The sequence below is a fragment of the Buteo buteo genome, chromosome 13 (genome assembly GCF_964188355.1).
Source record: "Buteo buteo chromosome 13, bButBut1.hap1.1, whole genome shotgun sequence".
Classification (NCBI taxonomy): Eukaryota; Metazoa; Chordata; class Aves; order Accipitriformes; family Accipitridae; genus Buteo; species Buteo buteo.
The window spans coordinates 6,915,556-6,929,756 of NC_134183.1; the positions used below are offsets into that span (position 1 = coordinate 6,915,556).

The 14,201-nt window shown below is 37.2% G+C and overlaps 1 protein-coding gene across 1 annotated transcript in view; it reads left to right on the top strand.

Annotated features, from left to right (window-relative positions):
- CA10 (carbonic anhydrase 10) overlaps positions 1-14,201 on the top strand; it is a 212,572-nt gene that overhangs the window by 151,343 nt on the left and 47,028 nt on the right. The window lies entirely within an intron of this gene.

Below are 14,201 nucleotides of genomic sequence, written 5' to 3' on the forward strand. Positions count from 1 at the left end.
AGAATGCTTTTGTAAAAGAGCTGGCATTACACCCTGAATACATAACTCTGACAAGACATGCAAATAGGCACCTATGTATTTGGATAATTATGTATATGCTTTTAGTCCCAGAATGGATTTTTATATATACAAAACCACAGCTTTAATACAAGAGCTATGCTCACTCTTGAGGTGGAAGTTAGAATATCAAAAACATTTTTCTATTTCAAAGTGAAATATTTTAGGATGTTTGCCCCTACATGTATTTCATTATAGTCTAACGTGTGCAAAAATTTTGTATTGTTTCCATTTTATTTGCTTGCTTTAGTAACAGATATGCTATCATCACATAAACCTTCTGCCCATTTAACCAAAGAGTAATCTAAGTAGTCATTCAGGTATGTAAGCCTTTTTCAGTAGGTAGACTGAGCAGACAGTGTTTGAAGGCACCATGATACTCCTTAACATGTGCAAAGCTTACATACATTCAGACGGAAGTAAAATAACTTCCAACAGTGATGAAAAATATTTTTGCAATTACAGGCAACTTTTTAAATGTTACATGTTGACCTAACCACTGGGTTTCCATCACCTTTCCTCTCTGAGTAATGTGATCAGCCATAATGTTAGCTTGAAGTATTGTGTGTACCATATCTCTCTAGCAAAATGATCTAGACCAGAGGTAAGAATGTGTCTGCCTGTTAAATGATGAAGGTGCTGAAGTTGTTCTTCTGTACATGAACAAATCAGTTGTTGGAAACTCCCTGAAATTAGGAAAAATAGCATCCTTGTTCCTTTACTATGGTGGGTCATCTCCAAAATATGAAAGAAAGCTTTGCCTTTCTCCATCCTTGCTGTCTTATGTTACCTCTAGAAACTCCTGCACATTCACTGCTCATGCTAACCAAAGCTCTCATAAAACAGCCCTGTGATCAGTGACATGCCCATACTTAGGGATGGAAGTTGTCATTAAGGCTGTAAACATAATGAAATATGGTGACAGAAATCACCTCTGAAAAGAGGAAATCTACCACAATAACTTTTAGGTAGCCATGCCTGTCTGGTTTTTATATGCAGCAGATTTGGCCCAGTGTCCTTATTGCAAATGAACAGCAACAAAAGAAGGATAATGGATTAGAGTTCTAGCAAAAACTTCCCTTATAAATTCAGCCATTTGCCAAGTCAGTTGATGCCCTACTTTCAAGACTGTCATAGCAAGCAATTCTGAACAGTCTCTGCTTATTAAAAATGGAGTACTAAAATCAATATAGCAATATCTTGTTGGAGAAAATTCAATTTATCAACAGTTTTGTCATTTTAAAGATAATTAAAGGACTTGTTTATTAGGCATCATCTAGACTCTAGAAATAGTTGGTATGAAAATAATAAGACATAAGCCACAATAGACTTACAAATCTTTCAATTACATCAGGGAGCGGATATATTTCTGTAAGTGAAGGCCTAGAAGCATTTCCTATCTTTACTTTAGACTATATCAGTCACCAATTACATATTAAAAACTGGTACTGCTCACAGATTTCAGTAGCTCAGGGGCAGACCCATTATTCAGAATCTGTGCATTTAAAATTGTTAAAAGTACCAAGTGTGCTGAAATTTTCATTAATGTCTTGTAAGAAATACTTATTCTGATCTGCAAGAGTTAATTTTTGAAAGCTCCAGTTCAACTTCTGCCTAAGTCCTATCTAGTTAGTAAGAACATAAGCACATTTAAAGTATTTTCCTCTGCTGCAGGCAAGAACAACAAATCTGAGTGTGAGAATGAACTCTAAAACTCGTCTTCATCTAGGATAAAGAGAGCAAGGCTGTCTTTATGCTGTAAATAAGATGCTCAATACCTTTCAACTTCTCAGCTGTAATTCATCACAAATAGGAATGTGAACGCACAAGTCCATGTGCAAACACTGAGTTGGGAAAGATGCCTCTTCACAAGCATTTGGGAGCATTCAGCCTCCAGTTTACATGCTACAGAGAAGGAAAAAGATATAAAAAATAGAAGGAAGAGCAATTGCTAATAAATGGGGATGTTGATCCATAACTGAATGTGAACAACTATTTTAAAAGAATCTTCCTGGGGAGATAATAAAGATGAACTTGTCATCATTATTGTTTCAACAGATTAAACATTCTTGAAACTCTTTAGAATACATACAATAAAACACTTCTTAAAAATGAACTTGTCTTTTATGTCTGGAAAGCTAAGATCCTGTCTAGTCTAAATTGTAACCCTACTGGAAAAACATTTAGCCACATGCTGATTCCTAGCTAACTTTATCCCATAACCCCTTTCTCTTTTCCTTATGGACACCTCTGCAAAGCCAGATAAATCTGTATTTTGGTAAGCACAGTGACCAAGAAAAACAGAGGGGAACTGATGGTAAATTGGCATGATATAATTTTTTTTTTCCAATAGCCTTTTTCAGAATAGTTTCTCACCATTTCTTTATCATTTGAGCTAGCGGAAAAGTGTCTTTCACTCTGCATGGAATAAAACATGCTTGGGAATGATACAAGAGGAAGAAAACTGTTTCTTGGTATTCAGAGCTTTGTGTCATTTTGATTACTTGTAAAAATACTAATTTACACAACTCCAGTATACATTGCACTGTACAGGAGATTAGAATACCAAACAAAGAAACAGCTCTTCCCCCATAGCCATGCAATCTATAAACACAGCAGGTAATGTGGAATCGGGAAAAAGACTAACCAACCAACCAACAAAAAAAACCACCAGAATAAACACAAAATCTCTTGACCAAGTTTTAGCAGAACAGCGCTCCTAAGTGAAGTCTTAGGAAGCTTTCTGATTGAAAGGGTTTTGCATGTACGTCCACTGGACTGACGACGTACACATGTAACACCCAGTCTGGAAGCATCAGAGGAGGTGAAGTCTGCCTCTGTGCTGTCATTTAGCCTGGAGCTCAAGTTCATGCTGTAGCCCAAATTTCCCAGCCTTCCATCCAACTTGCACATTGACTCTCAGACACATTTGATTTGGAGGCATATTGGAACACAGAGAAGATTCTTCTAGTTAAGCTAGAATTGATAATTCTTTAGGGAGCTCTAGTTCAAAAAAAATGTGGGTTTGTGGGTTTTTTTGAAGTGCATTGTCAGGAAAAAAGAATGAGTTTTGGAATTGAGTGAAATGCCAGGAAAAGCAAATATAAGTTCAGGATAGGATTTGTTTGTTTTTCTTTTATTTCTACCTCTACTGCAGTTCCACTGTTTTCTCAACATAAAAAGGTACACAAATGCTTTTGAGGCAGATAAAATGAGAAAAGTAAAACAGTCCTCTGTTAAACAGGAACAGTAATATTTGTAACTGGAAAGGCTAATTTATTCACTTTCTTTAAAGAACTAGAAAAAGCAGGCCAGGAGAAAACAGCTCTCTTCTGCTCAAAAAGAAACCTCAGTGAAATACGCTACTAGGCAGAATAGCTCATGATTTTTGCATGCCACAAAGGATTTGCCTTGACACATAATGAATTTTATTGAGGTCAAATTTCAAGTTATCTAAATACTAGTTTACCTCCAGAGATACAGGGCTCAGGAAATTATTTTGCAATAACTGTGCATTTTTTTTCCTTGGCAGTGATTTGGGAAGCAGCGTGATATTGTGAAATATACTGCTTTCAAAAACTTGTTACAGTTCTGCTAAAAAAGCTGATAAAACTTTTGTCCCTTTCATGGCTAAAAAGCTGAGCTTTATAGATTCTTCTTTTCATTTCCACTGACTTATAATTTCAGTAAAGCATTACCATACTTCTCTGGCTACACCACGACCCAGACATTGCAATTTCCCCTAAGCAGGGTTCAGTACATTGCACCTTCTTGGAATTTCATGGCTAGAGTGGTCAGAGGATTTCAAAAAGCAGCACCAGTCACTTCATTATTTTAGAGGGTTTATGAAAACTTAACAGATGCAGAAATTTAGATCTTCCTGGCAGCGAAAGAATTAGAAATATAAAGAACTGCAACAAACGGGGTTTTCTGGCTCTTGTAAAATTGTATCACTAACCTTAATAATGGTATGTTTTGATTGTGGTGTAAAAGAGATGAACTTTGAATACACATCCTTTACCCTGCTCAGAAAGCTGTATGCTTCTCAGTCATTCAGACAGCAATCTAATGCCCTGGATGCACAACGGCAAGAAGGTTTTGTCGATTTATTAATCTAGGCCTGTGTGTGAGAACAGACATTTTTCTTTCTCCTTCTCTTCACAGAAGTTAGTAAAAAAAAAAAAAGATTTTATTTCTGTATATGTATATAGAGAGAGATATACATATATAGATGAGCATATATACGTATAAAAGTATATAGATGTAGGTAAAGTGGTGAGCGTATTAATAATCTACACAACACTACAGTGTTATTTTACCATGTAGCTTGAAAGATACTTCCCAGATTAATTTAGCACAGCCTTTTTTCTAATGCTACATACAAATAGTAAAGTAGAAGATACACCAACAATTTAAAAAATAATTTAAATCAATCAACTAGCAATATCGCATCTGTTCAGTAGGGAAATTTCTTCTAAAATTTGTGTTAAGAATGAAAGTACTGAAGAAAATGTATAAGCAAAATAAAGATATTAGAAGGTTTGAATACATTTATTAATATGCAGTTGATCAAACGAGAAATTAAGCATCTAATGTCTAAATGTCTTGCTCTATGGAAAACATAAGGAAAGTGAAACACACTAATTTCAATATATGTCCTATAAATTTCCATCTGATCTGGATTCCATTGGAAAACCTCCGGCTTTTTAATCAAAGAGCTCTCTGAAAGAAGAGCTCTGAAATCCAGGCAGCTACCAAAGGTCAGTGCATCTCAACATCACTCACTAAAAAAGAGCTCAATTAGACCCTCAGGATTTTAACATATTCAATTTCACATTTTAAACCCACATAAAAAATGGAAAGAGTAATTTTTCATTTATCTGGATTTCTCACAAGTTTGTAGGCTTCTGTACCATTTACAACCTTTTGAAAATTTATGTAAGCCTTCAGATTTTAAAAAGGCAGCTCTTTTGACATCCCTTTATCAGAGACAAAAATTATCCTTAACACAGTTTTTAATGCAGATTCTTCAAACTAAAACCTTGTTACAGGAAGCTAGACTAAATTAGGGTAATGAGTTCTCCAAGTCCCAGTTATTCTCTCAATTACTTATTGACTTAGCCTAATTCTAAACTAAAAGGAGCACGCAAATGTAATTTTTCCCTCTTTCATATAATGCTTGTAACTGTGTCACAGCACAGGATGAGACTTGTCATCAGTAGTAAAAAGGTAGCTATAGACACACAGGATTGTGAATTGCTGAGTCTAGTTCTGCAGTCATACAGTGTAAGTCTAGCTTAGAATGTCCGGAAACATCCTTTTTAAACACTAGAGCATGACACAGGCACACGACGCTTCACAACGAACGTGAGTTCTCTGCTAAAAAAACAAAGTCACTCCAGAGTCTACAAGAGTGAAGACACATCCATGTCTGCGGTTGAAGCACTTACAGTATTTACTTAAAAAAAACTGACAATGGTCTTAGCATGGAATCTGTGCCCCATTCTACAAACGATCACAAAGAACTCGGAACTTGACATAATACCTTCACCTTTTTACCTAGCTGACGATACCTGTGATTACTGTTGCCTTATCTGCTAGGTAACTGCATGCTGTATGTAAAGTCTCTTAAGGTCACATTGCAACGTAACTTGTTTTCACACATTCCTCTTCCACACTTCAGTTTGCCTGCAAATATTCAGGTTGTAGGTTTCAAGATACTACACAGCAGAAGATGGTGAACATCGAGATCCAGTCTGCTTTCCTACAGCAAAACATTCTTCATTATTTCTTTTTTCACCCCAAACAGCATGTAATGGATCCCTCCATGCACGAAGCTCTCAGCATCAAGCTATATTCCCCACTTAAAATCCTTACTGGTCCATCCGTCAAGCCTTCAGCCAGCATTGGTGGAAGCAGATCCCTTGTCCAGTCACAGAAGCCAGTTTTTCTGGTTGTCTATTTCAATAATTCAATTTTAATTTAAAAAAACCAGTGAAAGCTCTGGGATGAAATTCACCTGCTGCATATGGTTTAAATGTAGTTGGAATATTTCAGATTAAGGAGAGCACGATTTCACTGTAAAGCTAGTGTCAATATGTGCAGCAATTACTAATGCTAGACACCATAAATTTGGCTGCATCTGCTTTAGGCTTCTTAGTCACTAACAAGCAAAAATCATTGCATTAATGGAGTAGTGAAAATACAATAAAGCAGTTTATTATCCCTAAAAGGCAGCATGTGGCATATAGACTCTGTGGGGTATTACCAATGTCCTAGGAGCAGTTTCATTCGTTCACATCCTGTGGCATATAATTATCTCAGACTAACCATGACCCTGCGGGTCCTCTATTAAAATTATATTTTTGTTACAGAATGGTGTATACATTATTGAAGCACATTATTTTGATCACTGAAAATTGACATATTGTGCTCATTAGCCAGTAAGCCTGAATATTTAATTTATGAGGTTTGCTCCAAGTTTTTTACAGATCAGTCACTTAAGGGAAGTAAACAGGCAAAACTGCAGAGTAGTGGATGGGAAAGATTCTTACTGAAAATGGTGCTTCAAAAAGCAAAACAAAAGTGTATCATGCCATATGCTGATACATGACACATTACGTTAGGCAGGTAAATGGGTTAATTGGACTCATTAACATCATTTCCTTTTTAAAACTTTTCAACTAAGAAAATGAAAAGATTATTTTAATCTTTAGACTTCTCTCTTACATTTTACATTTTTCACACGGGCCTTTTTTAATCAAATATTGATGATGATGTTCTTCAAAGCTCAGCAATTATATTGCAGCTCCCTCGCAGTAAGTGGCACTGTATCAAAACTGTTATTTCCTTATCTTTGTTTCCGTCCCCTCTACTCTTTTTTTTTTTTTTTTTTTTTTTTAATCAACACAACGTAAGATCTAATGGATTCTTGCCAGAAAAGGCACTCCGGATATTTTGCTTATCTGATGGCCTTCAAGCAACCTGCTGAGCCTGCATCCCCCAAACACTCGGTTGTAGACTAGAAATCTGCATCAGCAACAGACCCCACAATTGCGTCCCCACAGCTGAAACCACCCCTTCTGAAAGTAAAGCCACGGATTACAGTCGTGTCACACAAAAAAGATTAGTTTTAATTTTCTTCCTGGCTGTGGAATTCCCCGTGGTATATAGGTGAAGGCTATATGGGATGGGTCAACAGTGCTCTCTGCTGACAGCAAGGAAAGCTTGCAGGAAACATAGATGGAATTTGCCTTAAAATTACCTTCAAAAATAAAGCATGAAATACTTTAAATATGTATCTATATCTAAGGCCCTGAGACGTTTATAGGCAACTCTATAGAAGACCATGACTTACAAGGTCAAGAAGCATGCTGTTTATTGCAAACATGGTTTTGAAAATGATGCTGTACTAGCAGCGTTTCACAATTTCTTTACGTACTGTTGCATACAATGATTAGGTGTAAAAATGAAGGCAGGGAAAAAGAATTGTGGAAAATAACTATTCACATGTACAAATATTCATCAAAAGCACTTAAATAAAACTGAATTCTCTGTAGAAAACAATTGTTTAGAAAAAAATTTTAAAATTCTTATGCGTGTGCATGTGTCTACATATGCACAATATAGAACAGTTGCTCCTATTTGATTATATCAATCTTCTCTTTAAAAGAAGACCTTAAAAACTGAGAATATCCTTTTTAAACAACCATTAAGTAAGTTGGAAAAATAACTCTGTAAAATAATTTTATTTTCCAGCTTGTGTCCCCTCTAACAACAGCTAGAAAATCAAGACAGCAGCATAAAACTACTTTTAAAGCTAGCTGGATGCCATAAGCACAATATTAAGAAAATAAATGTTCTTGTATAGCTACAACTTTGAAATAAGGGAATGTAATTCTGCTGCAGAGCTAAGCAGTGTGCCTTCGTAGGTTACATTTGAAATTCTAGTTTGGCACAATGCTTCGTCACTGTCCCTAAAGTCAGATTTCAAATCACAGACTTGCCCTGAAGTCTATGTAAACTCTGTTTTCAAACCCTGAAGCAATCTCTGCTTTGCACAAGAGAGATATAAGGTACTTACTACAGTACAATCAATTTAAATCAATGAGGACAATACTTTATATCACAGATATGGTCTGGTCAAGATACTATGAACAACAACCAAAAAAACATTAAATGAAAGGAACTTGCTTGAGGGACTCAGAAAAACATGATTCAGTTTATCACTGCACTTAGAAGCTCAGGTTCAGGTGACCTGAGCTACAGAGTGAAATTTTGCATAGGACACTCCTGTCTAAGTGTCAGGAAAAAAATAAAACAACCTAGCATTAATGTTGACTTACCCTGGTGAGGCAAAAAACAATCGCAGATATATTTTTGTATTTTTTAAGAACTTTAAGACCCATAGATGGCAGATGCTAGTAACAATTTAATATTAGTGTTAATGTTTTATTAATGTTTTTAAATGTAAAATTTTATTAATTAATGTTTCCATGGAGTACTTGTCCCTCCATGAAGCTACTGGGGAGAGGAGTTGAGCAGAAACCCAGCGGCTCATTACAAGTTCCTTAGGATCTGTGCTGCGCTCACTAGGCCACCCACTGCTATTGCTACATTGATACTGAATGGCAGAAACCAAAGGTAATGACAAAACACGTGGCATTAGTTCAGGTGCTGCTGACGGAGGAGGAAAGCCCACCACTCCCTGAGCCTGCAGAGCTGCTTTCCTGTTCTGCTGGAATATAGGACTCCAGGGGGAAAATACAGAAGCCAGGTGGCAGATGATTGAAAGTTGGTTATTGCAGGACATGAAACTGGGGCACTACGACACCTTCAAAACACTCTTCAATCCTTGGTGATTTGCTTCCCTACACAGTACTAGGCCTTCTTTGGACTGTATCTATTTTCATCCTAAAGAAAAGAACATCTAATATTGCAGATAAGATCCAAGGACACCACAGCAGGCAGCCATACACAATTGATTTTCTTGCTTCCTTACGTTCAGTGCTGCTCCACTGGCAGGTACTGATACAAGTTTAAAAATGTTCTTGGAACTAATCTTCAGACCACTCTTACGTGAATAAATCCAAAATGCACTATTTTGCTATTTTGTAAAAGCCCCTAGGAAGCAGAGAGCCTGCGCTACCGCTTGAAGAATGGTGACAGTGAACTGCTAACGTAGCATGGGATTGAAAGGCAAAGAATCTGTCTCGGCTCCTTCTTTCCTCTTGCATTCCCTGCTTACATTTCCAGCATGGCTTTGCCCTAAAACAGGCTTCTTTTTCTGTCACTTCTCCTGCTCAGGGTTTTTGAAGGCTATTTTAACACAGACTGTAATGTAAAGATGTAGGCTGCAAAGAATGTTCTGAAAAGTATTTAGTTCAGCACTAGTTGTGGAAGAAAAGACGAGGGGAACACGATATACAGTTAATTAGGACACAACAAAAAATGCTTCCACAAATGCAGGGTTAAAGAACATCATTAGAAAAAAATGTTTTGCGATTGTTTTTTGGGGTTTTTTTCCCTAATGGTCATAAAGGCCTGTAGAGTTTCAAGATAAACATGCATCAAAGAGTTTGTGTTTATTAGGTATGCATTTTTATTGACTTTGCTTGTGTTCCACCTTTCAAAGGGCAGAATTGGGACTTTTTTGTGATCACAGGACCAGCAAGTGATACACAGATTCCACATGAGTATTCAGATCTTACTTAGAAATGTAGTATAGAATATATTAGCAGCCTGTGCCTGTGTGGCTGTCTTGCATGAAGATAGAGAGAATAATGCTGCTGGGGAATTATGTGCACAAAGCTCTGTGAAGCAAGAATTAAAAGTAATGAGATTAAATAGAAAATAACTACATCAGGAATATGTTAATAATTTAATTAAAGTCTACCAAAGTTGAACTATTCCATAATTAAGGTTAAAGCCCATCAACATGTTCTGTTCTACTTGGGGATCTTGTCACAGGTAAAATTAACCTGTTTGGAAATATTTTGTAATGTATGAGGAAAATAGGGTCAGCTAAGAATGTGGTATGATCATTAACTTTGACAATGTTGGACTTCATTGTCTTGTCAGACAGGGTTTTACTGATGTTTTAAATACATGTTTTCTTTACCTCAGTCTCATTTCTAGTGCATAAGATAAATGTGAATATTGATCCTTCTGAAAAACAGGAGGGCATGATTTAGTGCTCTTTTTTCCCTTGTCTGCTGTGTTTTCATCTTTACATACCTTTCAAGTCAAACAGAAACACAGAACAAAAGGGTTACTTAATAGCAGAGCAAGAAGCAACGCAAAGGCCATCACTATGAAGGACTTAGCACCAAAGATTAGTCTGACACATTAAGGAAGTAGTTATATAAATCTTAACAGGTCTTTTATATTATCCTTTTAAACTACCCTATAACATTTTATCCAATCCACAGAGTGGTATAAAACATAAATACTGTGCTTTCTGCAGTAGCAGATATTGCTGACTGTACCAGGCAGAGTCAACGTCTTTCCCATAAGGCGCCCTGTCTTCATACTGTTTATCTTGTAGAATGTACAAAATACAGAAAATACCTCCTCATTAACTTCTCTGCCTGCGACCTTTTACAAGACCACATGCAACTTTGCTTTCCACAAAACCAGCTCAGTTTGATGTTCTAAAATGAGAGTGCACCATCACTTTTAAAGGCTCAGTACCATAAAATATGGAAAATCCTTCTTTTATCAGTAGGTTCACATAGTGAACAAGATCAGAACCTCCTTTTCTCCAGTAGCAGTTAAAACTGCACATAGTGAAAAGACAATGCATTGTTTTCTACCAAAAACAATGGAAGACAAACTTCTTTTTTTTTATTGCATTGTTTTTTGCATGACACTTTCCTACTGAGTACAGTGCATTTGTGGACTTCGAGCTTGCAAACAGAAGGTGATTGCACTTATGTGATACTATGTCCTAACAACTGTAAATGGTTATACTTGAAATGTACACTTTTAAAGGTGATAAGATACCAGGTTTGTACATAAAACAGACAATATCCTGAACCACAATAAAGAATTTCACATAGTGTTACAGTGGTACTTCCCATAATCAAGCACAGCCTACTATACAATCTTGTCAAGTCAGAAAGTCTCCAGCAGAAAAAAAAAAAAAGGGGGGGGGGGCTAAAAATTTCAGTCTTTCATTCAGATATAATCTGAGTAGATGGCAAATATAAGACACTCCTATTCTTCTTGTAGTAAGTAAATGCCCATGAAAGAAGCGCCCATTAGAAGTTGCTAGTAATGGCGGTATATGTTGACACTCTCAAGAAAAGAAATGGGCATAAGCATGTCCTGAATGTGCACTGTGGTCCTGAATCTAGACTGGTATATGCAGCTACTCTTCCCTTGGGCGCATACAGGAAAACTAGTGCTTCACTTAAACCTAAGAAGGCAGATAAAAGGGCAAGACCTTGCATTTTTTATACTGAAGATGCTGGATTTTGTCCTTCCTGGTGACAAGACTGTGTGCCCATGCAGCAGATTTTATAGTCTCACTTCAAGTGTTCATCCCTCCCTGCAGGTCAGAAATGAGGCATGTCAGATACTTCACTGCATTACTGGTATTCTTCATCTGCAGTTACGTAGGGAAATTCTGTTTTAAAACAGTCAATACAATCTCTACAAGCACTGCATTTTTATGAAGGGAGAAATGAGAAAGACAAATGTTACTCTTGTTCATGAATTTGCCTCTATCATTTCCCCTTTCTGCTCTACAGAGAGTTATTTAATTCATATTAGGGGTTATTTGGGTCACTTTTACCTTGAGAAAGAAAATAGTGGTAACCTAATTTGAGATTTGTACCAATTTAAGTAAGAAAATGCATTCTGAATATTTTGCATAGTTGCTAAATTTAACTGAGCGTTCAGTGAAGCAAGCTTCCAAATGTAAGAGGCTTTAAACCATGTTCCCCTATTTGTTTTTAAACTACATTTGTTACTTATGATCAGCAATTTTATGTCATTCATATGCAGTGTACTGAAACCGAATTCAATAAACTGACCTTCTTCCACCTATTAAACTAAACTTGGTATTTAATTATTATGCATGCAAAGTCAAGCAGAAAAACTAAGGAACATTTATAAATAAGATCATTGTGTTTTATTTGCAAAGAATAGGAACATTTGTATTTATTACTTTTCATAAGAAATTTATTACTGCTTATTTGAATTGGAATAAACACAAAGAATAGAACATCTGTATCAAAGTTTAAAAAGCCACAACAACCAAAAGCTGTTTAATCTCATTCATTTAGTTCTATTGCACAGTCTGTTCAGTGTAACTTTTTACAACATACTGTGCAAGAAAACAGGTCATTTAAACTCAGTAATTAGTATTACAGATAAAATGACACTGCAGCAATGTTAATTACTATAGTACTGATGTAGTATAGGATATAATACATAATAGTCATGTCTTTAATTTTAAATTGAAGTGCAACAAAGCATATTATTGCTACACTTCCTCATCTTAAAGTAAATGAATGTTATTCAAGTGTACCATTTGTATCCATGCAGAATGTTTTAAAATAAATCACAATTCTGCTTTAACTCAAACTGGCATTTTTCACTTTTTAATGGCATAAATTAAGGAACCTCTTGCTATAGGAACTTTTCCTATGACAGTGGAAATTATGACAGAATTACATGACACTGTCCTGCATGACATCCTTGTCTTTAAGGATGGATGGTCGCACTCAAAGAGTTGCAGTCAACAGTTCAATGTCCAAATGGAGACCAGTGGCAAGTGGTCTTCAGGGGTCAGTACTGGGACCAGTGCTGTTTGCCAACGACACCAAGCTGTGTGGTGCTGTTGAGACACTGGAGGGAAGGGATGCCATCCAGAGGGACCTTGACAGGCTGGAGAGGTGGGCCTGGGCAAACCTCATGAAGTTCAACAAGGCCAAGTGCAAGGTCCTGCACATGGGTCAGGGCAATCCCGAGCACACATACAGGCTGGGCGGACAATGGATTGAGAGCAGCCCTGAGGAGAAGGACTTGGGGGTGTCAGTTGATGAGAAGCTCAACATGACCCGGCAATGTGCGTTTGCAGCCCAGAGAGCCAACCGTATCCTGGGCTGCATCAAAAGCAGCGTGACCAGCAGGTCAGGGGAGGTGATTCTCTCTCTCTACTCCACTCTGGTGAGACCCCACCTGTAGTGCTGCGTTCAGCTCTGGGGCTCCCAAAATAAGAAGGACGCGGACCTGTTGGAGCAAGCCCAGAGGAGGGCCATGAAGATGATCAGAGGGCTGGAGCACCTCCCCTACGAAGACAGGCTGAGAGAGTTGAGGTTGTTTAGCCTGGAGAAGAGAAGGCTCCAGGGAGACCTTATAGCAGCCTGCCAGTACTTAAAGGGGGACTATAGGAAAGATGGGAAGGAACTTTTTAATGGGGGGTGTAGTGATAGGATGAGGGGTAATGGTTTTAAACTGAAAGAGGGTAGATTTAGATTAGATGGAAGGAAGAAGTTCTTTACGATGAGGGTAGTGAGGCACTGGAACAGGTTGCCCAGAGAGGTTGTGGATGACCCGTCCCTGGAAATGTTGGAGGCCAGGTTGGATGGGGCTTTGGGCAACCTGGTCTAGTGGAAGGTGTCCCTGCCCATGGCAGGGGGGTTGGAACTAGCTGGTGTTTAAGGTCCCTTCCAACCCAACCAATTGTATGATTCTGTGAAAAATTTCCACAATAATTTTCTTTTTCATTACAGCAGCTGTAAATCAGTTTGCAAATGAAGCACAACATTCAGTCTTTTTAAAAATAAGGATGAATCTAGAAGAGCATTACAGCTAATAAGGTGTAGGAGGAACTAGAGATATATGACCAAATTGTAATTAATTCTGTACTGCTATGGCTAAAATGTCTGGCAATTATAAACATAAAATATTCATAACAAAACAGAGAGACTTGCAGAGGAGGACAATGAAAGTTTTCACCTGCAGCTCCAGTAGGAGTAGGGCTCCCAATTTATAAATAATTATATCTCTGCTTTTTGCAGCACCTTTACTTTTGGATAACTTTGTTATAAATATTAAAAGAAGGAAAAAATGACTTAAATTTCAGATTTGTTCAAGTGTACTTAAATAATTTATGTCAGCTGAAATGTTCCCAT